The following is a 24601-nucleotide window of genomic DNA, read 5'->3' as shown; positions in this document are numbered from 1 at the left end:
TGCGTGTTAACCAGTAGAAAGTGAGAGAGTCGCCGGGACTTGAATCGCACAGATAACTAGGACTGTGGATTTATCCAGATATCCTAAGAATCCTCCCTGTTGCACCACTTTATTTTGTTGTATCTGAGCCAGTAATGTTGATGTAATTTGGACGTTGCCAAGTTTCAGCAAATGGACATTACCAACCGTTGACGGTTTTGTTCAGAAAGTTTCCCTGTGTGTGGACTATTTATGACAAATGGACTACAGGTACCCTCTGGTTACTTTTCCTCTGTGAACTCCACCAGCAGTAACTTGGATAGGTCCTGAGCTACCCCCAGGGGAGGAGATAGTAGAGCCCCATGACAAGGTCTTTATCTACCCCACTATTTGCTCTGCTGTGGGCCCACTCCTCGGACGCTGCAGATGGGCTTGCATCTTCTTTTTCAGCCTCAAACTGTTACTATGTTAATCAGTAGTGAAAGTAGGCCGGTTCCTGACTTTTTATTTTTTATAAAGTGCAGTATTTGGGATCTTGGGTTCGATGGTCGCTGTAATTTCCTCCTTCAGAAATTTCTAAGGCAAGTTGTTTAGTCACTGAAGAGAAGTTGGTAGTAATAGTAATCTTTATTTGTATAGCGCCAACTTATTCTGCAGTGCTTTCAAAGCATGGAGGAACACAAAACAAGACCATTACATGTGGTATACAATTTATTTGGGAAGAGACAGGGTGGGGGGTTAGAAGGTACAGAGGCAGCAGAGGAGGCACGAGGGAACACAAAACAGTACGAAAATGACATATAATATTTAATTAGGAAACAGAATCGGGGTGGGGGGGATAAGAAGGTAGAGGGGCAGAAGAAGCATACCATAGGTAAAGTGGAAGGTGTTGGCAGCCATAGGGAGGGGCAGGTGACTGGAATAGGGGATTTAGTATGCCTCCCTGAAGAGGTGCATTTTTAAGGTGCACCTGAAGTTCCATGCATTGGGGATTGTCCAGATGTTATGGGGTAGTGCATTCCAGATGATCAGTGCTGCTCCAGAGAGGTCCTGGAGGCGTGCACGTGAGGACCGGATTAGAGGGGCACATAATCTGAATGTGTTGGCAGAGCGGAGCACGCGGGCTGGTGATGTATGGACAGGAGGGAAGCAATGTATGGTGGTAAAGCACCGTGGAGAGCTTTGTGGGTTAGGGTGATGGGTTTTGAATTTAGTTCTGTAACGAATGGGTAGCCAGTGCAGCGACTGGCATAGTGCGGAGGCGTCTGAGAAGCCGCTGGATTTAGTGTGGATTGGAGAGGGAATAGTCTGATGTGGGGAAGGCCAATGAGCAGCAAGTTACAGTAATCTGGTCGGGAATGGATGAGGGCAACAACGAGTGTTTTTAGCGTGTTCGTGGTGAGAAATGGCTGGATTTTAGCAATATTTCTGAGGTGCAGCTGGCATGTTTAGGCCAGGGATTGGATGTGGGGGGTGAAGAGTTCAGAGTCCAGTGTGACCCCCCCCAAGACTGCGGGCATGCTGTTTGGGGCTTATAAAGATGTCACACTGGAATGCGGATATTAGGAGTGGGGGAAGGTCATTTGGAAGGCAGAAAGACAAGGAGGTCTGTTTTAGAGAGGTCAAGTTTGAGAAAAAGGAAGGACCTAGTATTATGGAGAATGGACAGACAATCGGTGATATTTTGGAGGAATGGTGCAGAGATGTTGCTGGAAGAGGTGTACAACTGGGTTTCATCAGTGTAGAGATGGTTTGTCTGATTGGGGCTGTGTAGATAGAGAAGAGGGTCAAGGACCGAGACCTGGGGGACCCCAACAGCCAGAGGAAGTGGTGAGGAGGTAGAGCAAGCAAAGGAGATGCTGAAAGTGAGGTCAGAGAAATGTTAGGAGAACTGTGAAAGAGCAGTGTCCTTTAGGCATAGCGAGGAGGAGGTTGTGGTCAACAGTATAAAATGCAGTGGAGAGGTCAAGGAGGGTTAGTAGGGAGGTAGGAGGATTATACACAGATGTGTCCTTCCTTACCTTTCCTTACCTCCGCTTATCCTGAGATGAGTGATGTAAGATCAGCAGCTTTGCTATGTGTCCACCTAGTGGTTGTGTTGTCAATTGTGGCCTGGCAAGAGTTTGGCTAGTATATAGCGGTAACATATTGAATTTGTAGTGTGAGAAATTGGATCTATATTCCTAGAAAGGTAAAGCTGGAAACAATTGTAATTGAGTATGTCAAGTCTATAGAAACTTCTGGAGTAATCTTTCAGGATGTGGTGATGTAGTTCTGCAGTAGTATTTCCTAGTTTGCAGTGTAATGAGGGCAGTTTGGGCGGAAGGGGGGGGGGCAGATTGTAATCCTCTAGAGTGGGGGACATGATGTCACTTATTATTGTGTACATGATGATATTTCTCAGTGTCTCTCCATACACAGGATTACACAATAGTGAAGAAGACATCGGGGGACGGTGTGACTCCCATCATCCATCTCCAGGAGTCAGGAGGATGGAGCAGGAGTCATTTCCCCATCACAGAGCCCCCCTCTCCGATACATGAGCAGAAGATCCTAGAGCTCACCCACAAGATGATGGAGCTGCTGACCGGAGAGGTGATGCTGCGGGGGATGGGGGACATTATACAGTAACAGGAGGGGTCTGGGTGATGACTGGATATTGTGTTGTCAGGTTCCTATAAGGTGTCAGGATGTGGCTGTCTATTTCTCCATGGAGGAGTGGGAGTATATAGGAGGACACCAGGATCTGTATGAGGACGTCAGTGTGGAGGATCACCGGCCGCTTACATCACAAGGTAAGCACAGACATGTATGTTTGTGTGCATTTAGTACTTTTTGTGTGATTTGCCCATTACTGTTGGTACAGGTTGGCACTAGCAGCTGTTTTCAAGCCTTTAAAGTGACCCTCCAGGATGTTCAGAAACCTGACTGCCCTCATTATCTATTATATGTATTCTATACCCAGCAGCCCACTATCTCCTATATTTAGTCCCCCCCACCATGATAGATATATATTTCTGACTCGTTGATTAGGCTACAAGTTTTGGGCTCAGGGGCGTAACTATAGGGAATGTAGTTGCACCCGGGCCCCGAAGCCTTAAAGGGCCCATAAGGCATCTCTTCCCCATATAGGGAGCCCAGTACTATTAATAAAACATAATTGGGGCCCTGTTACAAGTTTTGTATTGGGGCCCAGAATCTTCAAGTCACACCTCTGGCTGAGATTTAAGAGGCTCTCGGACAATCTCACTGTCTCTATCAGACTGTATTCGACCAATAAATGTTGTTGAACACTTACAACTTTGCCCAGGAGGCTTATATGAGGTCTATTACCAGCTGTAGTTCTTGTGGATGTGCAACCATCAACAGGTGAAAAGCTAAACAGAAGATGACTGAACACAAGGTAAAGAGAAACTAAAACCCAGCAGGGACTGGAAGAAGGGAGGACCGGCAGGCATTAGAGCCCAACTAAGAGATATGAGGGACAAAACTGACAAAGCAAGCAGTGATGGCAGCAGAACAGCAATATGACAGTAATTGAACCCCCACCATTTTATATAGATGTATAATATATATAGATATAACGCCAACATATTCGGCAGCACTTACAAAACAGGGAAGAACAGATACAAAGATATGAAAACCACTGTTACATGTAGTAATTGACTGATGGAAACAATAGGGGGGAGGGTCTTGCTACAACGAGCTTACATACTACAAATAATGGGGTGATACAGAAGGTAAAGGGGCTGGAAATGTTACCCCAACAGCAAGGGGAAGAGGAGGGCAGGTAGGGCCAGTAAAGTAGGTACTGAAGGAGCGGTCAGAGGGGTAGGAGGAGAACCAGGAGAGAGCCATGTGCATTAGTCCGATGGAGCGAAGCATACTGAGGAGGAGTTTGTGGTTAATGGTGTTCAAGGGGTTGTCCCGCGGCAGCAAGTGGGTCTATACACTTCTGTATGGCCATATTAATGCACTTTGTAATGTACATTGTGCATTAATTATGAGCCATACAGAAGTTATAAGAAGTTTTTCACTTACCTGTTCCGTTGCTAGCGTCCTCGTTTCCATGGAGCCCGTCTAATTTTCGGCGTCTAATGGCCAAATTAGACGCGCTTGCGCAGTCCGGGTCTTCTTCTTTTCTCAATGGGGCTCCGTGTAGCTCCGCCCCGTCACGTGCCGATTCCAGCCAATCAGGAGGCTGGAATCGGCAATGGACCACACAGAAGCCCTGCGGTCCACCGAGGAAGAAGATCCTGGCGGCCATCTTCAACCGGTAAGTAAGAAGTCACCGGAACGCGGGGATTCAGGTAAGCGCTGTCCGGTGTTCTTTTTTAACCCCTGCATCGGGGTTGTCTCGCGCCGAACGGGGGGGGGGGGGGGTTGAAAAAAAAAAACCGTTTCGGCGCGGGACAACCCCTTTAATTGCTGTGTAGAGATCAAGGAGGATCAGTAGAGAGTACTCTTCTCTCAATTTGACCATTAGGTGGTTGTATGACACTTTTGTAATGGTGGTTTCTGTCAAGTGTAGGGGGCGGAAGCCGAACTGTAGGAGGTCAAGAAGAGAGTTCTCTGACAAATTGCTTATAAGACAGGAGTAGACCAGACGTTCTAGTAGTTTGGAGATGAATGGAAGATTTGAGATGGATCTTAGTTGGCAGCATTGGTCGAGTCAAGAGTTGGTTTCTTTAGCGGTGGGGATATGATGGCATGTTTGAACGAGGAGGGGAAGATGAGAGGTCAGAGAAAGGGTTAAATATAGTGGTGAGATGGAAGGTAACCACTGGGAAGAGGGACCGGAGGAGGTGTGAAGGGAGAGGGTCGCTAGCGCAGGTGGGGGGGGGGGGGGGCTGGTGCAGCTTCATCCAGGGCATGTTTGAGAGAGGTGTTGTAATGTGTGGCAGTCAGGTTGGGGCAGGAGAGGGGACAGAGAAGACTCAGCAAAGTTTTGGGTGTGAATGGCCTGAAGGTTCCTGTATGTATGGTAAGTAGGTGTGTCTGGAGAGATGCTAGGGAGCTTTACAGAGGAGGTTATGGTCCTGGAGAGGCGAGTTAGTGAAGTGGGAAGCAAAGCAGAGACTGAGGAAGACCAGATCCAGAGTATTGTCGTCTTTGTGAGTGAGGCTGTGAGTTGTGAGAGACCAAGGGAGGAGGTAAGCGATAAAAGCAGAGAGGCAAATGGGATAATTTATGGGGATGTTAGTCGCCTAGGATGAGGGTCGGGATTTTCTAGTGTCCCAGAACAGCATGCTGGTCCCCTCCATAATTGTCATATATGTATTTTCTTATGTAGATGCACTGTGCAAAACTGTCATGTCAATTTTCTGTATGTGTGTTGCACAGCTATGGCATCTGAAGGGTTAACGTTAATAAAATCATTGCCTGTTTGTCTGTTCAATGTATCTATTCTACTGTGTCATGTGGTACAAGTGAGGTGATTAAAATGAGTCTGAGAGCAGGAAGGGGTCTTCTTCAATCTGGGTTAGAGTAGGGTTCCATCTTGCCTGCTGTAGAGTGCTAACATAGAGCCGCATGGAAGCACCTTTAGCTTTCATGTCGGTGAAGATGGAGGAAGAAGAGCAACTACCCATAGCATCTGGAGAGGGGATGTGAGAGGAGTGAATCCCTTCCAGAGAGAGACTTCACTACCCCAGTTTACCGAAAGCAGGTACCTATTCACATCACAGGCGTCGTTTTCCTGTGCGGCCGTCCGTTATTAGGATCACGGCACAGAGGTACGTAATTGTGACACCCACGCAGATGTTGTGCAGGGTGCATCTAGGCCTTGAATAATTTTGTCTTCCAGAGTGTATGAGGAGTGACCCCCTACCCTTTTCCTCCTCCGGAGTGCTTCTAATTTCCAGACGAAAGCCCTTACTCACTCACTCACTGACTGGCCAAAAGTTCTCCAACTTCCCGATGTTGTAGAAACATGAATTTTGGCACAAGCATAGATTATCTCTAGAGATGAGCGAATATACTCGTTTCGAGTAATTACTCGATCGAGTACTGCGATTTTCGAGTACTTCCGTACTTGGATGAAAAGATTCGGGGGGCGGGGGGAGGCGTGGCGGAGCAGGGGGTAGCAGCGGGGAACAGGGGGGAGCCCTCTCTCTCTCCCTCTCCCCCCCCCCCCCCCCCTACTCCCCGCTGCAACCCCCCACTCACCCACGGCGCCGCCCGAGTACGGAAGTACTCGAAAATTGTGGCGCTCGGGCGAAAAAGGGGCATGGCCGAGTAGGTTCGCTCATCTCTAATTATCTCCAAAATAGGAAAAGTAATTAGGTCCCAACTCGATTATTCAATTCTAGCGCAAAAGAATTAGCGTCCAAATTTAACGTACATAATCTAAATCTCTCACTTCCCAATGTCATAGAAACTTAAAATTTGACACGGGCATTGAATATGTCATAAATAGGAAAAGTTAATAGGTCTCAACTTGATTATTTAATTCAATGCGCAAAAGAATTAGCGTCCAAATTTTACGTACGGAATGTAATTTTCTCACTTTCCGGTGTCATAGAAACGTGAAATTTGGCACGAGCATTGATTATGTCATAAATAGAAAAAGCTAATGGGTCCCAACTCGATTATTCAATTCTATGCGCAAAAGAATTAGCGTCCAAATTTTACGTATGAAATCTAATTCTCTCACTTCCTGATGTCATTTTATATAAAGGAAGCGTCGCATGGTTTCCTCCACGTGGGGTTTCCTGGGTAACGCAGAGAACTATGCAAAATGGTGAACATATGTTTTTCCCGGTATCTCTAAAGTAACCACGACTTCATAAGATTTTCCATGTGAACACCAGATGAACACCAGTACCAAATTAACTCGGGCGAAGCCGGGTATATCAGCTAGTAGATAATGTGGACTACAGGGCCGTATTGTTCCTGTGTATCCTCCCTACCTCCTGAGCTTCTACCTGTAATTTCTGCAAGTGAATGATACCTGTAACTACCTGTTTAATTCAAGTAAAGTTTTACCCTGGCCTTAACCGTTCCTAAGTACTACACAAAAGTCTGTGTTATTACTCCGCTGCATTGATAAACGGTGGCATCGCAAGTGATATCTACTACACCCCCACCCCACCCCCATTATTGGCACTCCCAGCCAAAGGAGTGTTGAAGCTCGGCTGGCAATCTACACAGGCCTTGGCAGCATGGCATCCCTCTGGGACCAGAGCATGGTAAGTGCCACTGTGACATGTCAGCACTTCACCCTCCCAGATATCCATGTTAGCCAGGTGCCCAGGGTCACCCTTCTGGGGTGTTGCAATTAAGCAGGATAGGAAGTGGTGGAGCCAGGTGGCAAAGTGGTCCAGAAGCAGGTGGAGAGGACCTGGGGGGCGGTAGATAACTACTACTTGCATGGACTGCAAAGTTGTAGTGTATGTGCCTCCAATGATGGGAAAGTGAGTGAGGGTATCGGGGGGATGACCTGGTCGGTACATTTTGGGGAGAGAAGAGCACCTACTCCTCCAACACGACTATTCTATATAATCTCCAGTCCTGGGTGCCCTCACCAGCTCCTGTATACAGTTGCGATCATAATTAACCAAGCCCAATTGCAAATTAGGTTTATCTGTCAAATGTACAAACTTTCAACAGGTGGCAAAAAACAAACAAACAAGAATTTAAATGGCTCAACACTAATATAGCAAGTAGTTTCACCAGATCCGACCCAAAATGCCACTTTTAGAGACTGCTGTAGTCACAGGAGTATTAAACTCCCCCCTCCCCCAATAGAATCTCTTATAAGAGCACACATCTGCAAATCAGGTGTTGTCTGATGCAGCTAATCAAGGGCTTTATTAATTGCATCAGGTGTCCTTGAGATAAAACACATTAAATACCTGGACTGACTAAGGGCTCCTTCTCACTGGCTATCGATTATGCCATGAGAAAGTAGTGGAAAAATCTCAATTTTGCTCATGAGAAGTCTGAGCATCAGCGATACTTTTTTCTTGCAAAAACTTCGCTGCCAGTTGCAATTTTCTCGCAGGTTTTTTTCGCAATAGACAATAGGACTTTCTAATGTGATTTCTGTGCGGTGCACTTTTAACAAGTTCGTGCTTTGCGATGTGATAAAAATGAGGCTCCATAGGGAAACATGGGAGATTAAAAAAAAAAAAAAAAAAAGATAGGACATGCTGCAATTTGTTTTCACTCCACATCGCTTGAGTGAGAACATTGCAAATGGGAATGAAACCATTGAAAATCAGTGGTTTCATAATTCTGCATTTTCGTTACACTCGCATTGCTCAAACGCGCAATTTTCTTGCAAGTGTAAAGGAGCCCTCAGGCCATTTACACAGGACTATTATTGCTCAAAATTCGTTCAAACAAAAAGGTGCGATAATTGTTATGTCTACTATTTGTTTAATTTCGCTTGTCGCTCACTTTCAACCAGCATAAAAATCATTACTGATTCGTTAACTTCTCAATGCGTGTAAACGCTCCCTGCTCAGTGCTTCACATTGAATGTGAAGCACTGAGTGAGAAGCGAGTGATACTTCAGCGGTAATCTGCCTGTCTAAACACTCGCACGAGTGGGAACAACTAATGGTGATGTCACCACTCGTAGTCATTTAGCCAACAGTTGTCCTGTGTAAATGAAGCATTAGGCTTTGTTGATTGTCATCACCAGCTCGGGCAGCCTGTCTAGATTGCATAATTCTCATTGAGAATTGTCCAGTCCTCGTGCACTAATTGTTCAGTGGTTTACATTCCTATGTGAAACCATGAATGATAAGTGTTCAAAAATTACACAAGAAATACACGAGCCGGTGCTGGTTTTTAGGCGACCGAGTGAGAACCTCATGGCTTGATAGAATGCCTGTCAGATCGCGGTTTGATGTAATGCTATGGCATTAGATCTGTAGCTGGCAGAGTCAGTCCTTTGGCTGGGAAAGATGGTGGGGGTAAACTGAAGGAAAATGTCACTGTGGCTCTACCATCTCCTCCCAACAGATCCAAAGGATAGTTGGCCCAGCCACACAGAGGACCCAGTAACAGCAACAGCGCTGGATAAACCTTATTACTGTACCTGTTTCATCTTTGTGACGCCAGTACCTCTTGGTAGTAATCGGATTAAATAAGAACAATTAACGTTAAATGGGAGGCAAACAGTTCTGCTTGGGTTCCTATTTGCAGTCTTAGGCATTACAATGCAGATAATACACTTTGTCCAAGAATTCTTCCCTCAACAAGTTGGTATCCAAGAGTCACTCTTCCCAAATTTAACCTCTTGAGCATCCACATTCTCCGTTATGTGTTGGAGGGTTTCGGGGGTTACTCCCGTTACTTGTTGGGTACATACCACAATCACTCTCATTTTCTTTGTTACATTCTTTTTCCTCTTTTCATGACAATCGCTTCCAATCTCCTCTACACAGTCCCGATTAGTGCTTCCAACTGTGGTAGATGACCAGAGGTTTCATGCACTCGCCACCGCTGACTCCAGGAGAACAGAATCTGATCCTCGCGCTTCTCAGAGGAGAGGCATCCCATAGCCACAGGGATGGGCTCTGAGACACGGCTCGGGGGAACTTCAGAGCTTCTGCCTCTTCCACACATGGTTCCCTTCTCCCGGACACTCACACATTCTCCTCTTGAGACGTAGTTACTCGGCTCCTCCAAGACGCACACCCTCTCTATTTCCCTTCCCGACTACAACTCGCTTCTAACTTCTCCAAGTTTTACTCGCTCATCACATCCTATACACTCAGCAAGTTAAAGAGACTGTAGACAGGCTGACTAGACACACAGCACAGACATCAGTACACACATAAAGACATGACTGTACTGCACACGAAAGGGACAAACCCAGAAAGACATTCTAACTATGGGCCATTACACATCATACAATAGCGATCAAAGCATCGCAAGTTCTTGTCACTTGTAAAAAGCGATCAAAGGTACCAATTGAAAATACAGGATGGCCCACAAAAAATGAGCCCTCGCACGACTATGTGAACGACAAAATAAAAAAGTTATGGTTGTTAGAAAATGGTGACAGAAAATAATAAAAGAAAATCTTCGAAAAACAATAAAAGTAGTGCAGCAATAAAAAAACGACATAAATTTACTGGAAGTAATTGTACTGACCCATAGGATGAAGTTATCATGTTTTTGTTGTAGTGTGTATGTCGTAGAAACAAGACTCACCCAAAGATGACAGAATTTCGTTTTTATTTTTCCAGTTCACTCCACTTAGAATTATTACGTTTTTCAGTAGATTATATGGTACATTAAATAGAACCATTAAAAAAATCAACTCGTCCTGCAAAAAACAAGCCCTCCGACAGCAACGGCAATGGATAAATAAGTTATGATTTTTTTTAAAGGGGGAGGGAGGAAAAACCAAAAAGGTAGGGAAGTGGAAATGGCCGCATCCTTAGGGCAATAATTTACAGGGCTGTAAAGACACGCTGATCCTGTAGACATAAGCCCTGGGGTCTGCGAGGGTGACAGTTCTTGGCTATCAGCTGACGGAGCCTAGAGCTGTTATGGGGGGCCGTGGTGTCCGACACCAAGTTACGCGACCACATGAAAGAAAAAATTAGTTTAATCATGCCCTCGCCGATCTGGTCCTGAAAGGACCTGCCCCAGAATTGTGCACATGCGCACCAAAGACAAAATGTTGGGCGCATGCGCAGAGGTCCGAAGAGCCCAGGAATATGAAATTTCCCTGCTCCCGGCTAGGAAAGGTAACCAAGAGCAAGAAGATGTCACCGGGCGCTGTGGTATGTGGTCCCCGGTCACGGGATCGCTGTTATCCAATGGATAACGGCAATCATGTAAAGCTTAAAAAGTTAAAGTTTCATGAAATAAACTACTTAAGGCCCCCAGATTTGTCCCCTGATGGGATCTTTATCTGGGGATCTTTCCCCAACTTCTGCACATGTCCGTCCGCAAAATAGTGGATGCAAGCCCAGAAGCTGGAGAGGGCCTGGGAAATTTAAAATCTCCTTGCTCCCGCTATTAAAGGTAGCCGAGAGCTTGGAGCACTGACCAGAGGTCTCGTCGAGCAGACCCTAGTCACGTGTTCACAAGTAATAAAAGGTAGCTATCTACCATTAGGCCGGTCTCACACGATCAGGTAGGAATTTGTGGATTCCGCATGAATTTGATCTGCGGTAATATGATCAATCAAATGCATTGGATAACATTATTGCGCTCAAATTGATGATGATTACACTGTGCAACACATTTTTGTAACAGATAAGCAGGTAGGCAACTCATAGTAAATTTAGTGCGCTGAATTCAAAAATGATGATCATTTTTTTTTCTGCCACGTAAGGTTTTCCAATTCTGGGGAATAATGTAGTCCAATTGCAGTTGTATTGTATTTTTTGTAAATCTTCCCATAGAATTAATCCAGTCAGCTCACTATTAACCTTGCTTAATAAAAAGAATTCAAAATAGTTGCGCAATCACTTTTAATTGATTTAATCAGTGTTGCACACCGCGTGCTGACTGAACACTATAAGGGTAGGTTTATGTAACATACAGGGTTTGTTTCCACGTGGCAGAAACACTGCGGATCATCCACCAGTAAGTTGTAATTAATGAACTTTTTACAGGTCATTGGTTAGGCTAAATAAAAGAATCAAAATCATCAAAGAAAAATACATGTGTGGTATCGCTGCGTCCGTAAAAGTCCGATCTATCAAAGTAATGCATGATTTACCCCGCACAGTGAACGTCGTCCGAAAAAAAAAAGAAAATTAAGAATGCAAGAAATGCCCTTTTTTTTTTTTTTGGCATTCTGTCGGCAAGAAAAAATGCAATAAAAAGTGATCAAAAAGTCGTATTTATTCCAAAATGGTCTTAACGCAAACTACAGGACGTCCCCCAAGAAATGAGCCCTTGTGCAATTATGTGGACGGACAAATAGAAAAGGTTATTGCGAGCAGAAGATGGCGGCAGAAAATAATAAAAATAATGTCTTTTGAAAAAAAAAATACGTACGTTTGGTATCGTAGTAATTGCACTGACCCAGAGAATAAAGTTATCAGGTCATTTTTGTTGCATTAGAAAAATGACACTATGAAGGATGGCGGAATTTTTTTTTTATTTTAGTCGATTTTGAACTTTAAAAGTTGTCCAGTACATTTAAATAGTGCCACTGAAAAATACAACTCGTCCTGCAAAAAACAAGCCCTCATACAGCTACAATGATGGATAAATAAAGGAGTTACGATTTTTTTTAAAACAAAAACAGTACTTTGTCACTAAGTGGTTAAATAACTTGAAAATGAGACGTGCTGCTATTATTCAGTTTTACCGGTGTAATCATCAGGTTTTAATTTTACAGAAACTTATCAATTATTTTCTTTCCCAACTTTGACACTTTTAATAAGTATACACATATTCTATCGGTTTATCTTCACCACCTACATGAATTACTTGGATATGCAAAACCTTTACAGAGTTATTCTATGCTAAAGTGAAACATGTCAGATTTCCAAAATTTGGCCGGGCTATTAAGGCGCAAACAGGTCACTAAGGGGTTAAGAATAGATCACTGCCTTGCTTGTGTTTCCACAGATGGAGCCAATAGGAGAAATCCTACAGAGAGATGCCCCGGTCCTCTGTATTCTCAGGACTGTCCAGAGGAAGATCCAGATGTCCCAGAGAACCATCAGGTAGAAGATGCTGAAATCTCGCCAGCGTACCACCATAAACTGATGGAATCAAAGAGCAGTCTGATTTTTTATTTTTTTTATTTTTTTTTTTTCTTGTCTGTTTAGGCTGAAAAACTGATTAATATTAAGGTTGAGGCTCAAGACGAAGAGGAGATAGATAGACAAACGGATAAGCAATGTAAGAAGAGGAGATTTTCATTGTGTGTAACTGGGGGTCACCTACATAATTATCCCATCATCTGATTATAACTGTGTGCTTGTGTGTCCACAGATGGAACCAGTAGGAGAAATCCCCCAGAGAGATGTCCCCGTCCTCTGTGTTCCCAGGACTGTCCAGAGGAAGATCCTGATGTCTCAGAGGACCATCAGGTAGATGATGCTGAAGTCTCACCAGAAGATAACCATAAAGTGATGGAACCAAGGATCATTTTAATTTTTCTTATTTTCTGTTAGAGTGAAACTCTGATTAATATTAAGATGGAGGTTAAAGATGAAGAGGAAACGGATATGAGGACTGATCAGCAGTGTAAGGAAGGGAGACTTCCATTGGGTGTAAGAGTGGGTCGCCTAGATACATATATCGCATCATCTGACCATCACATATACTCTATTCCGTCACTGTGTGTTTCCTACAGATGGATCCAATGAAAGAAATCCCCCAGAGAGATGTCCCCGTCCTCTGTATTCCCAGGACTGTCCAGTGGAAGACCCCAATATCCCAGAGAACCATCAGGTAGATGATGCAGAGCCTTATACCAGATCTATATAGGAGGGCCCTGTCTGCAGTCATAGATTTTGGGGGTCTCTTCTGCTGATCTGTTAGATTTTCCTCCTGTCTGCTGTATTGTACTGAATTATTACATATGACAAATCAGGTTGAAGATCTGACTGATATTAAAGTGAAGGTAGAAGAAGAGTGGATGATGGACGATCACCCGTGTATGAGAGACGTGAAGGAGGAGATTCCAGTAGATGTTACCCCAGGTATGTAATAATGAATAGAGAAAGTGAATTTAGAGGTTTTTTTAATCCCTCAATGATGGCACGTGTTTTTTTTTTTTTTTCTTCATTTGACATAACCATGTAAAGGCTTGTTTTGCAAAACAAGTTGTATTTTTAATTGTAAGATTTTGGGTTACTTATAATATATTGTATTAACTTTAATTGCTTTTGACTAGGGAAGGTATCAGAAATTCTGCCATTGTTTTTGGACTTTGTTTCTATGGCACTCACCATGTGGTATTAAAAAAACCCAAACATAATGAATAGAGATGAGCGAACGTACTCGGATAAGCACTACTCGTCCGAGTAATGTGCTTTATCCGAGTATCTCTCCGCTCGTCCTGAAAGATTCGGGGCGCTCCGCTGCTGACAGGTGAGTCGCAGCGGGGAGCGGGGCAGAGCGGGCGGGAGAGAAGGAGAGAAAGATCTACCCTCCGTTCCTCCCGGCTCTCCCCTGCAGCTTCCTGCTCCGCGGCGCTCCCCGAATCTTTCAGGACGAGCAGAGAGGTACTCGGATAAAGCACATTACTCGGACGAGTAGTGCTTATCCGAGTACGTTCGCTCATCTCTAATAATGAACATTTATTCTCTAGGTCAGTAAGATTAGGGCGATCACCTGGTTTCTTTGATTTATTACTTTTTTCACAATATAAATTCCTTTAAAATTTTGCTTGTGCATCATTATATTCCGGGAGACATTATGTGACTGTGACTGAGCTGCGTAAGGTTTTATTTTTTTTCTTTTAAATGTATTCCTGGCAGTTCATCGGGTCCTCCCAGACACAAAGGATTTATTATTCAGGGATTCCTTTTCCATCCAAAAATGGGTATACTTTATATGGCAGCCTGGAACTTGAAAGGCAGGTCCTAAGTAGCAAATAGTCTTTCCAGTCAAGTTGTTCCTAAGTTGTGGGCAAGCCATGAGAAAATAACTTCTGATATCTACCAGAGTTTGAAGGGCTTTTCTTAAATTTTGTGGGGAATCGGTTGATATATCCAGGGGCCAGTCTTTACTGTAATCCTAGACCCTTTTAGAAAGTTTAAACAAAAACTTTAGGCCTTGTACAATTAAGGTGCAGGTTTTAGCACTTATTGCCCTTTTTGATTTTCAACTGTGTGAACCTCCTTGGGTCAAGAGGCTCCCGATCTCCACCTTTGTATTTCAACTTGGTATGATCTAGGCTCTCAGATCTTCCCTTTGGGCCTCTAGATGATCTCCTGATTAAAGTCTTTCCTATAAGACTGCTTGTTTAGTCGCTGTCGCTCTAGGAAGGTAGGAGAAATTATGGCATCTCTGCCTACCTTCCTTATTCTAATCAGACAACAAGGTCATCGTTAAGCGTGACTCTGCTTTTCTTTCCCATGTTTTTCTAACTTTCTTCACTCTCAAGAGTTTCGCGTATTTGATTTGCAAAAAGTGCCCCGTGTAGGAGATCTGCAATTCAAGCCATCCATAGGGATGCATTAGCATCTGCAAAACAATTAAAGGAGATGTCCCGCGCCGAAACGGGTTTTTTTTTTTTTAACCCCCCCCCCCCCCCCGTTCGGCGCGAGACAACCCCGATGCAGGGGTTAAAAAAACCACCCGCACAGCGCTTACCTGAATCCCGGCGGTCCGGCGTCTTCATACTCACCTGCTGAAGATGGCCGCCGGGATCCTCTGTCTTCGTGGACCGCAGCTCTTCTGTGCGGTCCACTGCCGATTCCAGCCTCCTGATTGGCTGGAATCGGCACGTGACGGGGCGGAGCTACACGGAGCCGCTCTCTGGCACGAGCGGCTCCATAGAAGACTGCTGAAGACCCGGACTGCGCAAGCGCGGCTAATTTGGCCATCGGAGGCCAAAAATTAGTCGGCACCATGGAGACGAGGACGCTAGCAACGGAGCAGGTAAGTAAAAAACTTTTTATAACTTCTGTATGGCTCATAATTAATGCACAATGTATATTACAAAGTGCATTATTATGGCCATACAGAAGTGTATAGACCCACTTGCTGCCTCGGGACAACCCCTTTAAAAGCATGCGGTTGTGTTTTTTTTTTTTTTTTCTTCCCCCGGCGTGCGGATCCCAAAAATAAATAAATTAAAACATGTGGTTGCGTCAATATGGCAATCTTTGCTCAATCTTCCTTGCAAATCTGTAGATTGTGCACTCTGCACACTAGCAGGCTGCCGGTTATCATGGCAGTTTGGCAGCTTTAAGATTATCATATCTTGCTACTCTGCACGGCTCCTGATGACTAATCTTAACATCAGATTAGAGAAACGTGTAGAGTCAGATGCTAATATACATTTATGGCCCTCTTCAGCATACCAAGTCAGTTTGAGTCTGGCTGGGCAGGCAACAGGCTCTGTTCCGATTTTCTTTTTTTTTGTTTTTTTTAGGGTTACAAATAGAACCAGGGGTTTAGTGATGCCCCATTGAGCTAGAATTGCCTGGGTGGTTCCTTTAGAACCTCCTTTTTGCTAATGTTTATTATCCTTTTCTTTTATTTTTCTTTTTTATGGAGGTCCTCGTTTTTGCTGGGAAGGACTTCTTATTGCATACTGGCCAATTTATTGGGCTGTGCAATCGTTTTTAAAGATTCATCCTTCGGCTTGGACAGTTACTATCTGGTGTCTATGACTCCTGTCTTTGGCCCCATTTTATTTATAGAAATCTTTTGTTGACTCTGTCACTGGCTAGGTGATGTAAACAGATAATTTACATTAACATTGTGTAAGGAATTTCCTCTGCAGAACATTCTGCCCACAGACCTCGCCGAAGTTAGACTAAAATACAAAACTAAATCATACAAGATATAATTTCCCTCCCAATAGTGTAATCCATATCTGTACTTACAAATTAACCCCTTAGTGATGGAGCTTTTTTGCTTTTTTCCATTTTTGTGTTTTCCTACTCCCTTTTAAAAAATCGTAGCTCCTTTATTTATCCATCGACGTCGCTGTATGAGGGCTTGTTTTTTGCGGGATGAGTTGTATTTTTCAATGGCACTATTTATTGTACCATATAATTTACTGAAAAACTTTTTAAAAATTCTTAGCGGAGAGAAATGGAAAAAAACGACATTCCACCATCTTTCGGTGCGTCCTGTTTCTACAGCACACAAATTGCAACAAAAACGACCTGATATTTTTATTCTACGATACCAAACTTGTATAGTATTTTTTTTGCTGTAGTACTTTTATTTATTTTTTTAAGATATTTAATTTTTTTCAATTATTTTCTGCGGTCATTTTGTGCGCGCAATACCTTTTTTATTTTTTTCGTCGACGTAGTTGAACAAGGGCTCATTTTTTGCGGGATGTCCTGAAGTTTCCGGTAGTATCAATTTGGAATACATACGACTTTTTGATCACTTTTTATTGCGTTTTTTCTGGGAGACAGGGTAACTAAAAAAGTGTATTTCTGGCGTTCTTTATTTTTTTTTTCACATGACGTTCACCGTGCGGGAAAAATAATGCACTACTTTGATAGATCGGACTTTTACGGATGCGGCGATATCAAATACATATTTTTATTTTATGATTTAGATTTTTTAATAATTGATATGGCAAAAGGGGGGTGATTTAAACTTTTATAACTTTTTTTTTTTAACAATTAAAAAAACTTTATTGATCTTCTTTTTTTTTACTTTACTTTGAAGTCCCCCTGGGGGACTTTAACATGCGATGCTTTGATCGCTCCTGCAGTATGACGTAATGCTATAGCATTACGTCATACTGCTTTTTTACAGGCAGTCTATGAAGCCACCCTGTGTGGATGGCTTGATAGGCAGTCTGCTAAGGCAGCCCTGGGGCCATTCATTAGGCCCCCGGCTGCCATGACACCTGCACGGCTCCCCCGATCTCACCGCGGGGGGGCCGTGCGGGACCCCCGAACAGCGTTCGGGGCATTTAAAAAGTGAATAGCCGCGATCGGCCGAGCGCAGCTATTGCCCGCGGGTGTCAGCTGTAATAAACAGCTGATGCCCGCGCTGTATGGAGGGAGACAGCGGCGCTACCTCCCTCCATACACGTCCTGCAACAGCAGGACGTAGTTTCCCGATGGGGCGGTCGTTAAGGGGTTAAAGGCCCATTTACATGCAACGATTATTGCACAAAATATATTCAAAACGAAGACATTTGCGCGATAATCATTAAGTGTAAATGCAAAGCCATCGTGCACTATTGGTTCACTAGTCGTTTATCACTGAGTTTCAGCCTGCATGAAAATGGTCGTTCATTTGCGTTTCACCTGGTTTTAATTATATTATTTCAGTCTTTTGAAAGACTAAACAACTTGAGGGGAAAGGTTTTTTTTTTTTTTGCCATACTAAACACAATGACTACTTGTTTACTCCTGCAGCAGAAGACCATGGCTTTTCTTCACACTACTTAAAAAGCCAGCAATTCCTTGCATAAACACACGCCCATCTGAGCAAACCTATACAGTGTTTACTTTAGCTAATGAGGGGAATGGAGAGGATTTGAAATATCAGCATTTGTATGCAAAAAAGGTCATTAATTCGTTCAGTGGTTCGTTCTTTTAAATGACAGTCCTGTCTAAATGGGGCTTCTGCCTCTAAAAACTTTTTTAACACATTTTTGCAAGTTTTCTCACCATTACATATAGTTAATCAAGTGTCTCTTTAATGACCATAAAGGCTCCAGGTGTCCTCATAATGGTAAAAGTGCCATCTTAATAGAAACAGTGTGTCCAAGTACCTTCAGAGCAATTATGCCACTTGTATATTAGTGGTGACCCCAAATTAAAATAAATCTAATATTTTTATGTGACCTAGTACGGGATTAGTCACCTCGCAGGGTCACCACCTCTCCTCTACCTAGTTTGGTGGCCACACTTTAATGACCCATATCCAGACCAGAGTAGGTGGTAAAATCCAGGCTGCTAACTCACATCGGATTCTCTGCTATCTAACATAGTGGCCTAATGCCACTACACGTCGCAACCATGTCCATAAGTGTACCAGACCAGGTGTCAGTATAGGGATGTACTTCCCTGTCAGACTCGTTGGCATACCCATGGACTTCAGGCATTCAGACGCTTTCCAATTTCTCTTCTAGGGAGTAGCTCTAGCAGCAGCTCTACTCTGGCTTTCTGCAGCCAAACTCAATGTGTTTGGAGGTTTTTAACACTCCCATACAGCTGTGCTTACTCATTAGTGCCTCCATAAGCCTCTTCTCAAGTCCCCTGCAGGCTATCGCTGTGTCACACTTCTACATAACCCCCCTTCCCTTCCCCTGATGAGGGCATTAGGTCTAATCACAGGACTTGCCCCTTCAGGGTCAAAACTCTCTGCTCTGGGATCTTCTGTGTGTACATCATTCCCAGTAGGAACTTCAAGGTGTTTCTCACTTACAGCAGCTCTGACTTTTCCATCATCTTGCCTCTCAAATGCAACAGTAACTTTCTCGGGTTCCACACTGGAGAATTTAGATTGCATATCATTCATCCGTTTGACTTCTGCAGGAGCCATTTGTTCAGTCTACACTTCAGTATGCGTTTATTTCATTCTGTGAGATATCTAACACCTGAGACACATTCATTAATTTGCACGGTTTCTTTATCTAGGACAAGAACCTCTTCTGTTGACTTGACCTCATTTCATTCTGGCCTGCATTCTTCATCTTGTACCTTAACTGATCCAAAGGCCTTTTCTTCAACTTGCAAATCTGCTGACACAGCAGCAGGTTTATCAGTTTCCACCATCTCTCTTTGGCAACTTTTCAGCTGCTCTTGCACCTCATGCAGTTTCTGAATATCGTCTTCTCTGCCATTGTTTACAGGGATTATTTCTTCCTTCAAGACTTTAGTTTTCAAAAACTGTTCACCTGTAGTTTCTAGACTACCTTCTAAACATAATTTGGCATACTTTGTTGCCTGTAACTCATTTTAAGATCCTCCAACAGGATCTTCACTTTTTTTTCTATCGGCTGTTGGAACACACTCTTGACCTTTTCAGCACCTGTCTTGATGCTAATTAAGTCTTGTATTACTGTGGGCACCTGCTTGTTTAGCCGTTCTGCTTCAGTCTTCATTTCAGAAGCCTCTTTTCCAGGATGCGTACCAAGGAGAGCGCTTTGGTTTCTCTTTCACACACCTCTGCTTCAGCATGGCCATGCTGATACATGGCGCTGCCATTAGGGAATACTGCTGCCATGTAGGGAAACTCGTCTGTACAATGTTAGGTAGGTGGTACTTGTCACATCCACATGATGCCAAGACTCAGGGTTTCCCAGAAGTTGCACTAAGTTTCAAACTGCAACTTTAATTCCTTCATCATTCCCTGATATGCAGTTTACAAGCTGCTTCTCATGTGGCTGTGTCCCTCCCAGTAATACATGCTGGATGAGAGGTCTGTGTGTCCAGGGTTGACCCAGACAAGGTCAATATACATAAGTTAATACAATTGACAGTACACACAGACATACATACACATCATATGAAGTAGCTAACAAAGTGCTGTAGGGGCCCTAACTCTGGGTCACTATAACTGGACTAAGTGAGGTTCTGTGTATCACATATGATGATGTCCCTTTAGGATTTACAGCCGCTCCTTTCTTCATGAAGGTTCCTGCAGTTCTCCAACCTCCAGTTCATCCCGTTTTCTCATCTTCTCATCCAATCCGCTCCTTCTCCTGAATGACCCACCAAGGATGGCCGAGGACAGGAAGGAGATCAGCAGAAGAATATTAGACTTTACCTTGGAGATCCTCTACCTGCTGACCGGAGAGGTGAACGCTTCTACATTTCTATCATCATTATTGTAGTATTCACCAAGTCATCGGGAAGGGAAATCCATAATGGGGAGTAATAGGAAGAGTCCAGCAGAAAATGTGAAGATCAGCCACCAATATGGTCAGTTATGTATCATGTAACCAATTTACCGATAGTAATGTTATAGGGAGTAATGTGTAAGTAGGCAGGTAGTAACTATGAGAGGGCCGGGGGCAAGAGGATCAGAGGACGGAGTGCAGTCTGGAGTGGTGGAGAGGGTGAGTAACAAGAGGATTGTAATCCTCTAAAAAGGGGGATGTGACGTCACTTATTATTGTGTACATGATGATATTTCTCAGTGTCTCTCTATACACAGGATTACACAATAGTGAAGAAGACATCGGGGGACGGTGTGACCCCCATCATCCATCTCCAGGAGTTAGGAGGATGGAGCAGGAGTCATTTCCCCATCACAGAGCCTCCCTTCCCGATACATGAGCAGAATATCCTAGAGCTCACCAACAAGATGATGGAGCTGCTGACAGGAGAGGTGATGCTGCGGGGGATGGGGGACATTATACAGTAACAGGAGGGGTCTGGGTGATGACTGGATATTGTGTTGTCAGGTTCCTATAAGGTGTCAGGATGTGGCTGTCTATTTCTCCATGGAGGAGTGGGAGTATATAGGAGGACACCAGGATCTGTATGAGGACGTCATGATGGAGGATCACCAGCCACTTATGTCACAAGGTAAAAAGAGACATACTCTATCAAGAAAAATTCCTCCCCTAGAAGCAGTTGTCAAAATCGAATGAAACTTTCTGTGTGATTGTAAGATTGATATAAATAAGTGATTATAATATCAAATCAAAAGAGTAATTTATTGCAGAGAACTGAACCCTTGAAGGGAGGCTCTAGTAACCTGTTGTACTGCCTCTAGCTTGGATACAAGATCTGATACAGGCAGGCATGGAGGCATATAGGTTCCATATGGTATTCTGTGGCATATCAGTCTACATTTGCTGTAAGTGAGCCTGTAGATTGTGCAAATTCATAGGCTGTCGCAGTTGGCGTCCCTGGTGGTCCCATACATATTCTCAGCTGTCTGAGGGCTTGTTTTTTTTTGGTGGGGGCGAGTTTTATTTTTCAATGGTACTATTTAATGTATTTTAAAATGTTTAAAAAAATTGTATCTGGAGTGAAATGGAAAAGAAACAATATTCTGCCATCTTTCGGAGGGTCTTGTTTCTACGATTTACATGGTGCAACAAAAGACATGATGACTCTACTCTATTGGTCAGCATGATTACAACGATAACAAATATAGTTTGAGGTTTTTTTTGCTGTAGTACTTTTAATTTTTTATTTTTTTTTAAAAGATATGTAATTTTTTTACATTTTACTTTTTGCCACCATCTTCTGACAGTTATTACTTTTAACATTTTTCTATAGTTGTGCAAGGGCTCCTTTTTTGCGGGACATTCTGTAGTTTCTATTGATTCCATTTTGAAGTAAACATGATTTTTCGATTAACTATTACATTTTTTCTTGAAGACAAGGTGACCAAAAAAGTGCAATTCTGGCATGGTTTACGTTTTGTTTTTTTACTTAGATTCATTTATTATAAATATGTCAAAAGGGGATTTTAAAGGTGGGTTTGTTTTTTTTTAAAATCATTGATAAAACTTTAAAACTGCATTTAAATTTGCATATTTTTTTTTAAACTTCCCACGGGGTTCAAGAACCTGCGATGGTTTGATCGCTCCTGCAGGATGATGTAAAGCCATAGCATTACATTATTCTGTAATCTGACAGGCAATTTATCAAGCCATGCAATGGCAGCACTACGGGGTTTACAACATTTTACAACACAGTACCTCCACCGGATGTGTTTTACAATTCTACATGGGAAAAAATGTCATCATTTAAGGTGACAGCAGTTTTTCTAGCTTTCCAGTTTCTCCTCCCCACTTTCAAAAAATCATAACCTTATTTTTTTTGTCAACATGGCTAGCTGAGTGCTTGTTATTTTATTTTTCAATGATAATTATTTTGCTGTGCTACTTTGGAAAAATAAATATATATTTAAAAAATTTGTATTTTTTTTTTGCCTCCCTCTTTTGACACCTTTTTCCTTTCTTTTTTTTTTTTTATTTTTTTTTAAACTTTTTAATCTCTTGGTGGCTGTTGTGTTTTTTCTTTTTTTTTTGCAGGATGACCTATGGTTTCTATTAGTAGTATTTTTGGAGTACATACAACTTTTTGATCAATTTTTATTAAACTTTATTCTTGGAGACTGGGTGACCAAAAAGTGCAATTTTAGAGTTGTGTTTTTAGTTTTTTCTAACAATCTTCTAAATAACATGTTACTTTGATAGAGCAGACTTTTATGGACACAGCAATACCAAATATGCCTTTGCTGTTTATAATTTATTTTTTTTAAAATTATAAATATGGGGGGAGTTTTTTTGGTTTCTTTTAAAGACCTTTTTTGCTGCCTTTTTAGTTTGGACAGATTTATTAATGTATAAAAGAGAAACTATCTTTATTGCCCATAGCAACCAATCACAGAGCAGCTTTCACTTTTTAAGCACAGCATTTCAAATGAAAGCTGCACTGTAAATGGTTGCTATTGGCAACACGAACAGTTTGTATTTTTGACAATTTTCTGAAACTTATTTTGTACCATTCTTTTTGATTCTCCCTGTACATATAGTAGACAGACATCGACAATTAAATACAGTCTGCTAGTTCCATGAATGTTGCTACAGCCTGGTGGTGAGGATGTTCCCCCTTCTGTTTCCGGTCTGGATGTAGGTGGTCCTTGACTGGGCTCATGTGTAAAAGTATTACTAGTATGTAATCTCAGTTTTTCCTATGAAGCTACATTTGCCACAAGAGGCTGCACCTTAATAAAAATGTGTGTTTCCAGCCTAAGGATATGTTCACACATAGAGAATTTGCTGTGGACTTTCCTTAACAGATCCACATAAATGGTGCAGATTTTGGCTTGTATCTGCTGCTGATTTCACCACTTGCAATTAGGAGTGAAATCCATGGCAGATCCATTCCATCTGGTGTGGATTTTCTGGAAACTTTCCTGCTGTGGGAAATTTTCCTAGTAGGAAAGTTCTAAAATTTGTGTGTGGTTTAAAAAAATATAACAAAAATCAATTTTTAATCCTGACAGAAAATCCCAGCAAGAACTCTGAGGGAAACGTTCCATTACCAGTAAAAATAGAAGATGAAGATATCCTGCAGCACTCTTCAGGAGAAAACCTCATTACCCTTAATGTACATCCAGGACTTCACAGTACAGATCTATCATATAATCTTCCTAATTACGAGGAACCTCCTACTGACCGATCACAGATTGCTACCACAAGTGCGGGTCAGGAAGGGGGAAAAAGGCTTCAATCTGGTGAATCTGGAAACTGTTTAAATAAGAAATTAAATGCTGTTCAAAATGAGACAAATGATACAGGAAAGAAGCCATATTCATGTTCAGAATGTAGAAAATGCTTTACATATAAGGCTCTCTTAATTAGACATGAGAAAATTCACACAGGAGAGAAACCATATTCATGTTCAGAATGTGGGAAAAGTTTTACTTATAAATTGCATCTTACTAAACATGAGATAATTCATACAGGGGACAAGCCATTTTCATGTTCAGAATGTGGGAAACTGTTTACGAAAAGCTCAGCTCTTCAATTACACAAAAAAATTCACACAGGAGAGAAGCCACATTCATGCCCAGAATGTGGGAAATGTTTTAGTAAGAAATCAAATCTTGTTAGCCATGAGAGGATTCATACAATGGAAAAGCCATTTAAATGTCCAGAATGTGGGAAATGCTTTGCAGTAAAACCAGATCTTATTGTACATCAGAGAATTCACACGGGAGAGAAGCCATTCCTATGCTCAGAATGTGGAAAGTGCTTTAGAAGCACATCTGCTCTTGCAAATCATAAGAAATGCCACATAGAAGAGAAGCCATAGGCCCTGTTCAGAGTGTGGGAAAAGTTTTTATATAGATAAATCCCATCTGGTTATATAAGAGAGAACTCAAACTGGGGAGTCCTATGCATGTTCAGTTTGTGGGAAACGTTTTACAAAAAAATCAGATTTTAATAGACATGAGAGAATTCACACTGGAGCAAAGCTATATTCATTCGCATAATGTGAGTAATGCTTTACAAGTAAATTCGATCAAAGCTGTTTTGATGTTCTATATGTGTAAAATG

General features: G+C 42.5%; 1 pseudogene; it reads left to right on the top strand.

The window, feature by feature from the left end:
* Nucleotides 1–24356, top strand: part of LOC136578716 (oocyte zinc finger protein XlCOF7.1-like) — a 163011-nt pseudogene extending 138655 nt beyond the window's left edge.
* Nucleotides 24357–24601: the final 245 nt, after the last annotated feature.

Source organism: Eleutherodactylus coqui, chromosome 9 (assembly GCF_035609145.1).
Source record: "Eleutherodactylus coqui strain aEleCoq1 chromosome 9, aEleCoq1.hap1, whole genome shotgun sequence".
Taxonomy (NCBI): Eukaryota; Metazoa; Chordata; class Amphibia; order Anura; family Eleutherodactylidae; genus Eleutherodactylus; species Eleutherodactylus coqui.
The sequence above is the reverse complement of the archived record's forward strand: the minus strand, read 5'-3'. Positions and strand labels throughout refer to the sequence as shown.